The sequence below is a fragment of the Rhipicephalus microplus genome, chromosome 2 (assembly GCF_043290135.1).
Source record: "Rhipicephalus microplus isolate Deutch F79 chromosome 2, USDA_Rmic, whole genome shotgun sequence".
Taxonomy (NCBI): Eukaryota; Metazoa; Arthropoda; class Arachnida; order Ixodida; family Ixodidae; genus Rhipicephalus; species Rhipicephalus microplus.
In genome coordinates this window covers 17,293,281-17,307,880 of record NC_134701.1, presented here as the reverse complement: position 1 = coordinate 17,307,880, position 14,600 = coordinate 17,293,281, and the positions used below count along the sequence as shown (strand labels likewise).

The 14,600-nt window shown below is 44.9% G+C and overlaps 1 protein-coding gene across 2 annotated transcripts in view; it reads left to right on the top strand.

Annotated features, from left to right (window-relative positions):
- Nucleotides 1-14,600, top strand: part of LOC142796175 (uncharacterized) — a 436,093-nt gene that overhangs the window by 342,710 nt on the left and 78,783 nt on the right. The window lies entirely within an intron of this gene.

Genomic DNA, 14,600 nt, shown 5'->3' with positions numbered 1-14,600 from the left:
AGACTGTGTTAGAAAGGGAAATGCGCATTGATTTACATTTATTAATGTTGAGTGCCTTGCACCATGTGAGGCACTACTTATATATGTTAATCAAGTCGGATTGAAGGGTTGCTATGTCAGAGGCATCTGTACTTTCGCGGTATACTACGCAGTCATCCGCGAATAAACAAAGTTTTGACGAAATGTTGTCGGGTATATCAGCAATGTATAATAAAGATAAAGAAGACCTAGGACGCACCGTTGAGGAACAGCTGATTCGACAGGAGTCGAATCAGATGAGTAGTCATTCGCAACCACAAATTGAGAACACGAAGAAAGAAAACTTTCTATCCATCCAAGTACTACCGGGTTAATGTTTAGTGCGCTTAGTTTGTATAGAAACAATACATGTTTAGCTCTGTCAAATGCTTTTGATAAGTCCAAAAATACAGTCTGTAAAAAAGCCGTTATCAAGATACACATACAAGTCATCAGTAAAAGTTACCAGCTGAGTCTCACAGGAAAGGAGTTTGCGAAAGCCATACTGACACCGTCATAAAAAGTTCTTTTCTTTCAGAAAAGCAACAACGTTAGAGAACATTATGTGTTCCATTGTTTTACATGGTATCGAAGTTAACAATAAGGGCCTGTATTTATATTTGTCATGAGTATCACCAGATTTTAGGATCGGAATGATTTTCGCTGTTTTCCAGTCGGCAGGTAAAGATGAAGACGTAGATGATTGTGAAAATATGCCCTCAAGATGATTGAGGAGCATTCTCTGGTATTTTTCAGAAATTTCGCCGTGATTTTATTGATTCCGCATGAATACGTAAGCTTGAGGCTGTTTATTATCTTTGCTATGCCTGCGGAGTGAATAATTATCGGATCCATGAGTAAAACGTTGCAGTGCGGTAGCCATCGTAATTTTGCATCATGTCTTGCAGGTGAGAAAGCCTTTACAGACGCACTGTTTAGAATAGTAGCACAGTGGTCCTTTGATATGGGAAGACCGGCATATGAACTGAGCGATATGATTTTTGATTCGGTAGGTTTTATTACATTCCAAAAGGTTTTCGGGTTCTCGATAAGCATGGTCGAAGAAGGTGTTGAAAATTGAATTTTTTTATTCTTTACAGCAAATGTACAGGTCGAGGCAGCTTCTTTGTAAGCCGTCCATACAGCCTCGCTTCGTACCCTCTGGGCTGTGCGAAAGAGTCATTTTTTTTCGGTTAGACCGTCGTTTCATTGGTTTAGTATACCACGGCGCATTGTTATTCGAGAAAGCACGCCTCATTGGAATGAACTGGTAGATAAGATCATGTTTTTTTTTCTTTCGACATATTCCATTTACAATCAAATGAGCATTTAGCGGCATTAGCGAGGAAATTATCGAGGAAAACACCAAGTTCATAGTTGATAGCGGTAAAATTGACTTTTTTGTAGTCTTGAATGGTTTTCAGACTGTTAGGAGACCGGAAAAGTGAAAGGCTAATGGTAAAATTCAAAATGTCATGGTCACTCAGACTAGGCGAGCGTGAAACCCGGGATAACATATCTGTTGATGACGTTACAACGAGATCTAAAAGGGATGATGTGGTGTTCGTTACACGTGTAGGCGACGTAACAACTTGAAGTAGGCTAAAGTCTGCGCATATGTCGATGAAACGTTTAGATTGTTTGCAAGTTAGATTTAATGAGGGACACGTGCCTCACCACAAAATATTCGAACAATTAAAGTCTCCCATAAGTAGAATAGGCGCACTGGGAAAACTAGTACCTATTTAACTTAAAAATTCCTCATGCTGTCACAAAAAGTCGATGGTTCTCGGTAACAACAACCAATCAGAACCTTTTTATAATTGACAGCAACACAGCAGCATATACATTCTATGTAGCATGTTATAACCTTACGAAAACAGTCTGAGCATTTATTGACAGCAATAATACACCACCACCTACACGCTGAACCAATTCTAACCCTAAAGGGTGTAAATGAGCTTGCCGCCAGACGAGCACCCTTTGCTCCCTATTGGGTGTTCAAAAACGGGTGCTGAGAAAGGGTGCAAAGGGTGCAGAGCAACAATTTTAAAGGGTTTAATGAGTGCACCCTTTGAAAAAGGTTTTGTGGAGTCATAACACCCTTTCAAATGGGCGCTGAAAGGGTGCTCTACGTCGACGTACTAATGGGCCAAATCTAGGATTGGTGCTGGAGATAGCTAGGAATGCAGAATGCTCTATATTGCTGTGTAACAGACCACATACGGTTTGTTAATACTTGAACACACGTACTAAGTCGTGCATTCCACCCTGAACACGTGCACCATGCACGCGGCCGGCCCTCCTCAGAGCGCCTTCCGCAGGCGCTAATGAAACTAGCACTGAAACACAGATACAGCTCTAGGTGGTGCTTTTGCATCATCGTCTTTTAAAACACAGTGGCTCTGCAGTGAATCTACTGGTAAGTTGGCTGCAAAGTTTTGCTTTCTCTATGTGTAGGCAAATAGAGAATCCAGCACTGTGATCGAGAAGTGCTGCAATTGTGCCTTACCCTGTCCAAGTGCTGCTCCTCGGGTTTTTGTTTTTGCTGCTCTGGATAGAGCAAGCCGCACTTACTGCTCTTCTTAAGAACAGTGCCGAATTTTAGATAAGCTTGTACTGTTGCAAGAGCAAAGTTAGCTTCACCGCAAAGATAGTGTGATTTGACGAAGCCGCCATTCTCCTGCAGTCAACAAAGTGGAGGCTCCACTTACAGCTGTCTGTACGTTTGTGTACTAGTTGCCAAAGTGCCCCCGAGAAGCGCGCAGCAAAGTGCCGGATGCAAGGTGCAATGTTCAAGGTGGAAGTAGACAATATGTAAATATATATACCTTAAACAAGCTATATTGAATAAATATGTGTGTTTCAATAATCATGAAATTGATTCCAGAGTGCGTATATGGCCTGTGCTAACCATTTTTGGTCTAGAATGAATGTAATCTATTCAAGGCCCCTTCCTGCACGCATGCATGCTTAATTAATGAATGCTTGGCCACCATACAGACATGCATGCCTCTAAATTAAAAAATTCATAAGTTTCGAATGTTGGTGATTATTTCAAAAGCCATTTACTCACTTTAAAAGACACACAGATGATATGCACTAAGTACAGAACCTTACCAAATTGCGCTCCTTTAAATTATGTGTAGCAGAAGTAAGCTTTTATGCATGTGAGTATGCAAGAAATGAGGCCCCAAAGAAAATTAATGACAAATAAATTAACATAATGCAAAAAGTCACTATTTTATTGTACATAGCATACAACTCAAAAAGATTGGCAATAGTAAACATGAACAATGACCTACTGCACCGATTGTAATGGTGAGATCTGTGTGAGTGAGGATCAATCTTCTGTTTTTCTAATCTTTTTCCTATGAGTAGACATCTTTTTTGTGACGAGACTTCTTTTTTAACTTTTAACATTCTGACTTCCCTCCTTGCGTAGTAGGTAACAAATAAATGATTTAAAACAACGAAAAATAGGTTAGATGCACCAGCAGTCCAAAGGCACTTATTGAGGGTGTTGCCAGTGCCCTCACAATTGAAAAAGAAAAGGAATAGGAAAGTAGGTGCGTGGTAAAACATGGGGGCTTATATAACATGCTTTGGTCATCATGCTAAACGTCTTGACTACAAACTTGCTGAAGGCTTATTTACAGCTCTCCCTTTATATGTGTGTGTGTGTTTCTAAACATGTGCATTACAAAATCCCAAATATTGACAAGGTAATGCAAGTGGTGTTGGATTAATATAATGTGATCATTCAAACACTTGCACAATCGATCTTCAGCTGCCCAGGTGACTTTGGTTCTTTTCACAGAAGTGTGGTCAGGGTGCTCCTTCTCTACAGCACATCCACACCCGGAAGCCTAAAATTTTTTTGAGTGCCGTGCAATTCAACTTGTCCCCACTGATTTAAATGTGCTTTGAATTTGTAACCCCCCTACAACAATGCCCCTAGAGGGCGCTGTAGATATATGTGTAAGTAAATAAATAAAATAAAGACAGCAGTAATCACCAAGAGTTTCACAAGACAGACTGTCTAAGATACAATATGCTTCGTCAGCTGGAGTGTTCTTAGTTTTGTGTGAGTAGAAGTCATCATCAAAATCCTCTTTGTTTTCAACGGGAAACATGCTCGTCGGGGGTCCCCCAGGCAAAAAGCTGTGTAAACAAGTGGACAGTACCTTGAGGCCTACAAAGGGTAGCACATACAAGATTTCACATACAAAAACAAACAGCATAGTAGAAAGAAAATATATATGCAAGAAACATCTGAGCAATGATTCAGCATGATGCAGACGTGAAACATGAGTTAGGTTTGAGTAAAAAAGTTATTCGTCGAGTAATTGCGCACACCCGATTTGAACAAACTGAATAAGGCACTAAAGTCATTGAGGGTTTTTAAAGAATTGTAAAGTGCCAGTAAGCAATATTCTAGTCTAGCTCTACTATGGTGTGTCATGTATGTAGTACTAGTATTTGCCTAGGTATGCTGTAGTCATGAATATATTCAGTTTTTTTAATACCTAAATCTTAGTATGTCGCAGTCCAGCTGTTCATGTTCAATAAATAATTGTTTATGGTAGCATTTAGATTACGAAATTGATGCTAAATATTCGGCAGATCCCACATACTTTGGGAATCGATGTTATGCGAAACAGGCGGATGCAAGGTGAATGTATTTCAATTTTTTTTATTGGGCGATCTTATGAAGTGGAGCTCAACATATGTACCAATTCTCGCACACACATACCTTAAACAGCCGCATATGTTTCATTTGTGATGAGGAGATGTTACATCCATGACAACATTAGCAATTATTTGCAGTTTTGTAACGATGCCAACAGAAACATGGATATTAGCCACACGAGAAGTGGTAGGCTGGTATGAAGCATTGGTGTTTGCGCTGGTACTCGCGAGGATGGTAGCCCTCAACACTGCTACACTAATACCTCACAGGATGGTGCCTGACTACAATTGACTTTGATTCAACCTCACGGCTGCAACATAGGAGTGCATATGTAATAGTTATAAAATTTGATATCCAGTACTGCAACGACAGTTAATGTTACACAAACATTGGATACTATTTGGAAAATATAACCGATGCCGAGCATGAACCTGTGGTAAAATACTTAATTGCCAAGCAGAATACTAGGTTTCGATTTCTGCTTGGACACTAAACTTTATCCTTTGCATTCATTTGGTAAATGCTGCCTATGTCAGCTTTTTAACATGATAGCGTTGAAGAGCTCGTGTCGCAGAAAACCCGCCGCCGGCGTCTGCCCGTTGGTTGTGAGCGACAAATCGTCTGTGCATTTGTGACCGAAAAATTGAGTTACCTAGTTTCCAAAAACTCAAAGGATTCCTACTTATGACCTAATGGAGGCGTGCTAATAGCTGCAAAAGAAAACCCCCAAGTCCTACTACTAGACACTCAACACAGGGTTTAACACACGGAAGTCCATTCACATCGGCAAAAATTAACTTTTGATGTACAGCGCTATTCCTCTTCCCCATTTCATGAACCACACAATGCCATGATAATTGTACCCTGGTATTTTGGTGGGCTATATCGCACAAAAATACAAGGATTATGTCAAAAGAATGGCATCAAATTTTACTGACATGTCATCGGAATAGAGACACAGGCTACTAGTTTTATTTATAATGCTAAGAGCATATAAGGTAAACGCATTGAAGATAGCTGGTGGTCTTTTTCACTATCTAGGTATCAATTTTTCACTATCTAGCTATCGAAATTCTGCCAAGTCAGTCATAGTTTACAGACATTGCAAGCTCAAGAAAAGTGTGGCTCTGAAGGCATCATCAGAGCGTTTTGCCAGATCTTCTAAGAAGGCAGTCCTTAAAATTGCTGTTTCCATTTTTTGCTATAAATTTCGTGCCTTGCATCCAAAGGAACCTGCATCCTACTTTTTTTGCATTTGTGCTCTCACTAACTGCTTACCTTGTCTTGTCAAGTGTTCGTTGACATAAGTAAGACTACTTAATCGAAAACGAATTGCCACTGTAGACCGACATAAGTGTTTTGTCTTATCCAGAACATTTCATTTAAGAGATTGGGCATAATGCTCTACTATTAGTTTCAAACTAGGCTTGTTTGTGCCTACTCTGTCTGTATTATCAAAATCATCAGGAGTAACGATTTTTCCATCATCGCACAAAATTTCGGACAGCGTCAAAAGAAAACCCTGATCTGGGACGCATTTCATGTGAGATAGTTCAACCTTGAATACAGTGTAAATTCTACAATTTTCATCTGAAGTTGCTTACTCTCACCTAGAAGTTTTTTGTGCCTCTGTCAAGCTGCGACAGGCTCTTCATGCAAAGCCTTTATTTCTAAAGGGAACGCATTGACAGTGTCACCAGCTCCGTTCCACACTACATGAAGGACCAAAGTTCAGCATGACTTTTGTGCTTGAAATCCGCTACTTACCATGACAAACAATTCACAGTAAACATTAGTAATTTTGCTTGGCAGGAGTGCATGCAGTAATACTAACACAATTAAAGCAAGAAATAAGTGTCTCACCTGTGCAAAAATGATTTTGGCAAGCACTGGGAAGACCACACACACTGCTGCCAAACTGAGGGGAATATGGACAGCACTTCATATAAGTAGGCAGCGACCAGTAGCTTGGTAAGGCACAGCACATGAGCAGGGTGAACAGAGCTGATTCTTGAAACAATGGTTCAGAGTTTGCTGGTGTTTGGGCTTCTTGACCTTGTCAGGAGCATTCCTTGAGCAGCCTCACTCACATGAAATGACAGACCATGCCGAAGAATTTCTGCACCGGTGCAAAAAAAAATTATTTTGTTGATGTTTCTCTAGACTGCCAGACTGCAGTGAATGGTCAGAAACACGTTTTCAACATATATTTAGTGGCACGCAACTGAGAAATACAAAACGGGCATGCTGCAGTATAAATAGAACGAAAAACATGCTGTTGCAGAGCTTTTTATGCCGATGTCATACATGTGAATTTTCATTCCCTTTTATAGCTCGCTCATGCACGAAGATGAAGTTAGAACTCTTAGACGAAGACACTCCCTTTTAGCTGTACCGACTGCATGTAATTAAGAGATAAGCATGCGTGAGTAATGTTGTTGCCTGCGATCAATGAATTCGGTTCTTGAAGCTGGCCAAATATATGCACGAGTGCATCCATAGAGGCACATTTGCAGTTCTGTAGTTATTATACACATGTGATGTTGATTTATTTGTGGGGTTTAACGTCCCAAAACCACCATTTGATTATGAGAGACGCCGTAGTGGAGGGCTATGGAAATTTTGACCACCTGGGGTTCTTTAACGTGCACCCAAATCTGAGTACACGGGCCTACAACATTTCCGCCTCCATCGGAAATGCAGCCGCCGCAGCCGGGAATCGAACCCGTGACCTGCGGGTCAGCAGCCGAGTACCTTAGCCACTAGACCACCGTGGTGGGGCACCCATGTGATGTGTTTCTTAGGTAAATGCCATGCAATATGCACCATATGAATATTTTATTACTTAAAATAGCAATACAACTGCATACACATGTCAGTATGCGCATACGCATCCACTGCAGATAAAACATAAAATCAAAGGAATACTGACATATGAATTTTTTACCAAGGTAGTGGAGGGCTCCGGAAATTTCAACCACCTGGGGTTCATTAACGTGCACTGAAATCTGAGCACACAGTCCTACAGCATTTTCACCTTCATCAAAAAAGCAGCCACCAAAGCCGGGATTTCATCCCGCGAGCTTCGGGTCAGAAACCGAGTACCTTATGGTGCATTCAGACGACGGATCGAATTCGATGTGGCGGGACGAACGGCGCGTCACGTGACCTCACATCAGCGATTCCCCTCGTCCGCGACTCGTCCGCGCAGCTCGAGGATGGATGAACCCAACCTGTTTCTCACATCGGGATTCTGGCGGGGGCGAGCCGGTACTTCAGCGGAATAGCTTGGGGTCGGTGGCAACCAGTACACTTTTTGTCTGCTCGCGGCATGTCCTCCATGGCTCGCGGACAGCTAGCTGCATGACTGGTCGGCATCATCTACGCTTGAGCATGGTTTACTTAGTTTCCGGGGGCTTTGTTCTCGGGTGATTAAATACGCAGATATCACTTTTAGTGGTTCGGGAAATGTCGCCGCTGTTGTTTTGACACGCGAGATTCTTAGCCGTCATGTTGGGGAAATATTCTAATTTCTGCAACCGGTGACGTGCCGCATCTAAGAACGGATAAGAGACGCGTTCAGAAGTTCTACAAGTGGGGAACAATGGTGTTGAAAGAACATTCTGCCAGCAACTACCTTTTCTCCTGAAAGAATAACACTCCTCGTTCATTTGTCACAACGCGACAGACATCGCAGCCAAGTGTCGCTTCTTGCGGGCATCCATGTTGAATACTCTCAAACCGGTCTGCTTTCAGCGGGCGCAAGTGAGCGCCGAATCTGCTGTCGAGGGTAATCCGGCTGTTTTCTCTTAGGACACCGTCCGTCGTGTGAATGCGCCTGCGGGCGGATCATCCGCGGATTAGCCGTCCGCGTCCATGACAAATCCGGATTCGGTCCGACGTCTGAATGCACCATTAGCGACTAGACCACTGCGACAGGACTTCAATCTCCCGGTTTCCTCATGTAGGGTGGCAGACCAGCTTTGCTGGTCTGGCTAACCTCCCTGCCTTTTCTTCTCTGCCATTTCTTCTGATGAGTGCAACGAATGGAGCTTCCTTCAAGCGGCTACCATTCGGACGTTTAAAATTTGCCTGAAATTGAGTTCACTAAGTGAATATTGTGTGCTCCTTCATTGTGATCATTGATCTAAATTGTTCTGGTTGGCTAAAAAGGCACTTCCTCACTTCTCATCAAACAGCACAAGCTGTCTAACGACCATAGGGGTGGGGGGGAGTGGAAACGCTAAGACAAAACATCAATCTTGAACCACATGCCATCACAATAAAGCAGGCAAGCTTCTGCAATAATGACCGGCAACCAGGATCTCAGAAACTACAGATAGCTACCTAACGTAATGGTTTCCCAACATGACGTAAAGGCAGCAGAATCACATTATGCCCAACCTGCTTCATTATGATAACGATGAGGCCACAGCGTTGTTGGCCTCTGTATGTTAATAACAATTTACCTTGCAAATCATGTGACAATAAAATTCAATACGACGTCATGAATCTTGCATCCTACCATGTGGTCTAAGTACCAACAAGGTGGTTTTAGTGACGTCGGTGCAAGCCAATAAACAATAATCACTTGGTGAACATTATTTTTGATAATATTTAATTGATCTGATGCGTACATATTCAAAAAACGGCAGTTTAGGTTTGTTCATTCTTAGATAACTACAATGTCTAATTTTGCATGTCAGCAGCAACAGATGCACGCCTCAGGCACGCATACCATTATGTATAACCCTATAGTGTTTTGAGCAATAAATTAGGTATTCATACGCTACACGTACCACAGGTCACTTGTATATCTGCTGCGAGGATATAAAGCATTTATGATATCAGATAAAGCGTTACACTTTTCTTCGAAAATGTCATTGGAAGTTGTGGTAGAACTTTGTTTTAGAATTTTTACAGACGGAAAGCTATTTGGCAAAGTTTTAACCCCAAAGCGGGGTGCAGCGCCCTCAATTCCTAAAAACCAGAACAAAGCAATGATAGGTGAACAGGGGGGAACAAGCAGTACCACCAAAACTGCGCTCGAACGAGTGAACTACTGCTCAACCTAGCACTTGCACAGCTAAAGTACGGCTATTCGGTCACTCATAGACAAAATGTATTGACCCAGGCGTAATTGTCGCTTTGAGAACCCCACCCACAGCACGCTGTGTCAAGTTTACCCACACCTAATTAGGCTGAATATCATGGTAATCTAATACTATATGTGCCCGGTGAATGCAAACACATTTGGTCACACAGGAAAACACATCTAGCTAATAGTAGTCACACACATTTAATGGTCATGTAGCTGTTGAAATTAGGACGCGTAACATATTACGCGTGTCTACATGTGGACGAAAACGATGATGGGGGATTTAGTGGACATGAGTAGTGGGCCTCTAGCTTCACTCGAGACTGAAGAAGACGATCTTGTGGCTCAGCTGTTGAGAACTCGCTGCTTTCGCTGCCTCAAGATGTACCTGTGCTTTATTCGCGTTGTACCGCGACACTGAAGGAGGTGCTGCGCCGCAACCCTGTCTGATGCTCCACACGCCTGCTGGGAGCCGTTCATCGAGTCCAGAATCATTGTCACCGGTAGCAACTCCAGTGCATCGCTCCAGTCGACGGTTGCGAGGCCTCGCGCCAGAGCTCACTCACTCGCCGGAACCTCCTAGGTACCGTACACCTCAACCAATGGCCAACGCAAGCCCGCAGCAGGTGCCCCAAGGCAGCTTTCCGACACCCCCGTCTCAGGTGACCATCTTTCAACCCCTCGTTCCTGATCGCTTTAGTGGCGGTGCCCATGAAGACGTTCACGACTGGCTTGACAACTACGAGCATGTTGCTAAAGTCAATCAGTGGTCGGAACAGGAAAAGCTTTCTCGCGTCTATTTCTACCTTGACGACGGCGCGCGTACATTATATGAGAATAGAGAAGGGAATTTGTCAACTTGGCCCGACTTTCGACAGAAGTTCGTCGATACCTTCGCCAATGTCGATAGAAGGGACCGTGCGCAGAAGTTATTGGAGATACGAGTTCAAAAACACAACGAAACCGTTGCACTGTTTGCCGAGGACATGACTCGTCTCTTTAATCGAGCTAACCTGCACATGGCGGAAGATAAAAAGTTGAGTTACCTCATGCGCGGTGTCAAGGAACAGCTTTTTTGCCGGGCTACTACGCAACCCTCCAAGTACCGTGGTTGACTTCATTAAGAAAGCTACGGCTATCGAGCGGGCCCTTCATCAGCGCTGCAGGCAATATGACTGCATGTCCTGCAATGTCTCAGTCAACGCTAACGCCTTGATGTCTGAGAATCAGACCTCCTTACGAGAGTTGATTAGGGAGTTGATTCGCGAAGAACTGCAGAAGTTAAGAACTCCGGTTGCTGAGAATCCCATCGCGTCGATCGCTGAAGTCGTACGCAAAGAAATTCACCAAGCGTTGTCTACGACTGGTCCTGATACTCAGCAGTGTCCTATGAGCTACGCTGCCACTCTCCGACGTCCACCACCCGCTATGCCGACGCTGTACCACCAGGTGCCCATGGTCTCTTGGTCTCCGCCGCAAGATCAGACCCTGCAGCAACCACCCACGCTACGGCCATACAACCAGCCGTCCACAGCCACCCCATGGGCAGCGACGCCAGGGGAGATGCTCAGACTTCCACTACCCGGAAAACCGATGCATGGCGCATAGTGGACAGACGTCCACTATGCTTTCACTGCAGAGGTGCAGGCCATATTGCCCGTCATTGCTGGCATCGAGGGGATTCATTCCGTCCTCATCGACCATGGTTTGACGGTGGACGTGCCAACGACGAATACAACCATGCCGTAACGACACCCCTTTCTATGGAGCCTGTTCTCACTTTGAGGATGGATTTACCACTGCCGAGGAGGCAATGCCTACTCACCCTCCTAGTCTGGGGCGTCGATCCCGCTCTCCGTCTTCCGCGCGTTCGCCTTTGTCGCACCGCCACACCTACGTGGATCTTAATACAAGAAGGTCACCTAGCCCGCGACGGGGAAACTGAGGGCGGCGACATCCGGGGGCAAGGTTCCAGACCATAAAGATGACAAGAAGCCCCCATAGCACGACGTCGTAAAGCCGATAAGCCGTGAAAACGAAGAAATCGTGACTGCCGACCTTCTTGACGGCCAGAAAGTGACAGCTTTAGTCGACACTGGTGCCGACTTCTCTATTATCAGTCAGGACCTCGCCGACAGCCTCAGAAAAGTGAAGACGCCGAGGACGGGCCCTCACATAATAACGTCAGGGGGCCAGTTACTGATGCCCTCTGGAAGATGTACTGCAAGAATTGACATCAGAGCTTCTCCTTTCACTGCGTCGTTCGTCGTTATCGCCGCTAGCTGCAGAGATGTAATTCTTGGCATGGATTTTCTACGGCAATATGGTGCCGTCATCAACATACGAAAGAGCTTGATTACGTTTTGCAACAATTCGGGCTTACCCTATTCTCCAGAGGCACGACCAAACCAACTGCGTATTACTGATGACGACGTGGTTCTCCCTTTTAGGTCACGCACGCTTGTTTCGGTGGCCGCCGCTGCTCAGTTTGACGCCGAAGGAGTTGCAGACCAAATAAGCTCTTCACCCACGGTATTTCTGTCACACGAGGTATCGTCAGAGTTGCTGCTGGACGCACGGAATTGCTGCTGACCAATTTCAGTGCTGAGCGTCGGCACCTTCCTAAAGGCACGGCTGTCTCTTACTTCGACGATGTCGTAGATGCCAAAGGCTGCTTGGCGGTAGTCGATGAGTCACTAAATCTTGATTCAGCGCCTGTTCTGGACGTTAGCACTAATGTGCCGAAAGACGACCGATGCAGGCTACTTGAGCTACTGGCCAAATTTCAAGACTGCTTTTCGACAACATCAAAAGTTAGCCGCACGTCTCTAACCAGGCATCGAATAATTACCGACGAAACGGCGAGACCTATTCACCAGAACCCTTATCGCGTGGCTCCAAGAGAACGTGAAGCGATACGACAGCAGGTAGACAGAATGCTTGAAGATGACGTCATTCAGCATTCACGGAGCCCCTGGGCGTCACCTGTAGTCCTCGTTAAGAAAAAGGACGGCAGCCTGCGCTTCTCTGTGGATTACCGGAAGTTAAATCAAATGACCAAGAAAGACGTATATCCACTACCGCGTATAGACGACTCTCTCGACAGACTTTGACACGCTCGATACTTCTCTTCAATGGATTTGCGGAGTGGATATTGGCAAATCGAGGTGGACCGAGAGACCGCGAGAAGACCGCTTTTGTAATACCAGATGGATTATATGAATTTAAGGTCTTGCCATTCGGTTTGTGCTCAGCGCCTGCTACCTTTCAAAGGCTCATGGATACCGTGCTTTCTGGGTTGGAGTGGAAAATATGCTTAGTATATCTGGACGACGTTATAGTGTTCTCTGCAACGTTTGACGAGCACCTTGAGAGACTCGAGGTGATCTTACGAGCCATACAGTCTGTAGGCCTTACGTTGAAGCCTGAGAAGTGCCACTTTTGCTAAAAAGAACTGCAACTTCTTGGTCATCTCGTCAGTTATGCAGGTGTTCATCCCGATCCTGAAAAAATCGCAGCCGTAGAACAGTTCCCTATGCCGACCGATAAAAAGGCTGTCAGACGCTTTCTCGGCCTCTGTGCATAATATCGACTATTTACCGCAGACTTCGCACGCATAGTATCACCATTAACTCGCCTCACGGGAGAAGACGTCACCTTTGAGCGGAATAACGAAGACGAAGCTGCTTTTAACGATCTTTGCCAGTGACTACAAACACCTCCAGTCCTTGCCCACTTTGACGAGAGAGCCCCTATGATGCTTCGCACCGATGCTAGCAATGTTGGTCTGGGAGCTGTGCTTGTGCAGCAGCAAGAAGGCACAGAAAGCGTAATCGCTTACGCAAGCAGAACGTTAACACGCGCTAAGGCTAATTACTCCTCGACTAAGAAGGAATGCCTCGCCGTGGTATGGGCGGTTACAGAATTTCGTCCGTATTTATATGGCCGCCCCTTCAAAGTAATTAGCGACCACCACTCACTGTTGGTTAACAAATCTTAAAGATCCTACCGGCCCATTAGCACGTTGGAGTCTCAGGCTGCAGGAATTCGATATGGCAGTCGTACATAAGTCAGGGAAGCGACATATGGACGCCGACTGTTTGTCCCGTTCATCTATTGAGTCGGCAACCCTACCCGAGGAGGAGGAAACATCATTTCTCAGTGTCCTCGACACGACTGCCATTGCACAGCAACAAAGACGCTGAGTTGCTCGGCTTAATTACCTACTTGGATGGCAGATCTCGGAAGGCGCCAAGAGTTTTCGCAAGAGTGCTGTCATCATTCTGTTTACGGGGCGGAGTACTCTACAAAAGAAATTTTTTGTCGACGGGATCTGCCCATCTACTCGTCATCCCAGCAGCCCTGCGCACCGAAGTACTGAAAGCATGCCACAACGAGGTTACCTCAGGCCACTTGGGTTACACAAGAACTTTTGCCAGGGTACAGCAAAGGTATTACTGGCCAAGACTAACCACAGCCGTGAAGAACCACGTTCGTACCTGTCTCGACTGCCAGCGACGCAAGTCACCACCAACTAAACCAGCTGGCCTCCTGCAACCCGTACAGGTCCCAATGACTCCATTCCACCAGATTGACATGGACATTTCGGGCACACTCCCTACTTCTACTGCAGGCAACTGATGGGTTATCGTCGCAACAGATTATCTGACTCGTTATGCCGAGACAAAGGCTATCCAGAGAGGTACAGCAGCAGAGGTGGCAAGATTTTTCTTTGAGAATATTGTACTGAGGCATCGTGCACCGACCGTCGTAATCACAGACAGAGGAACC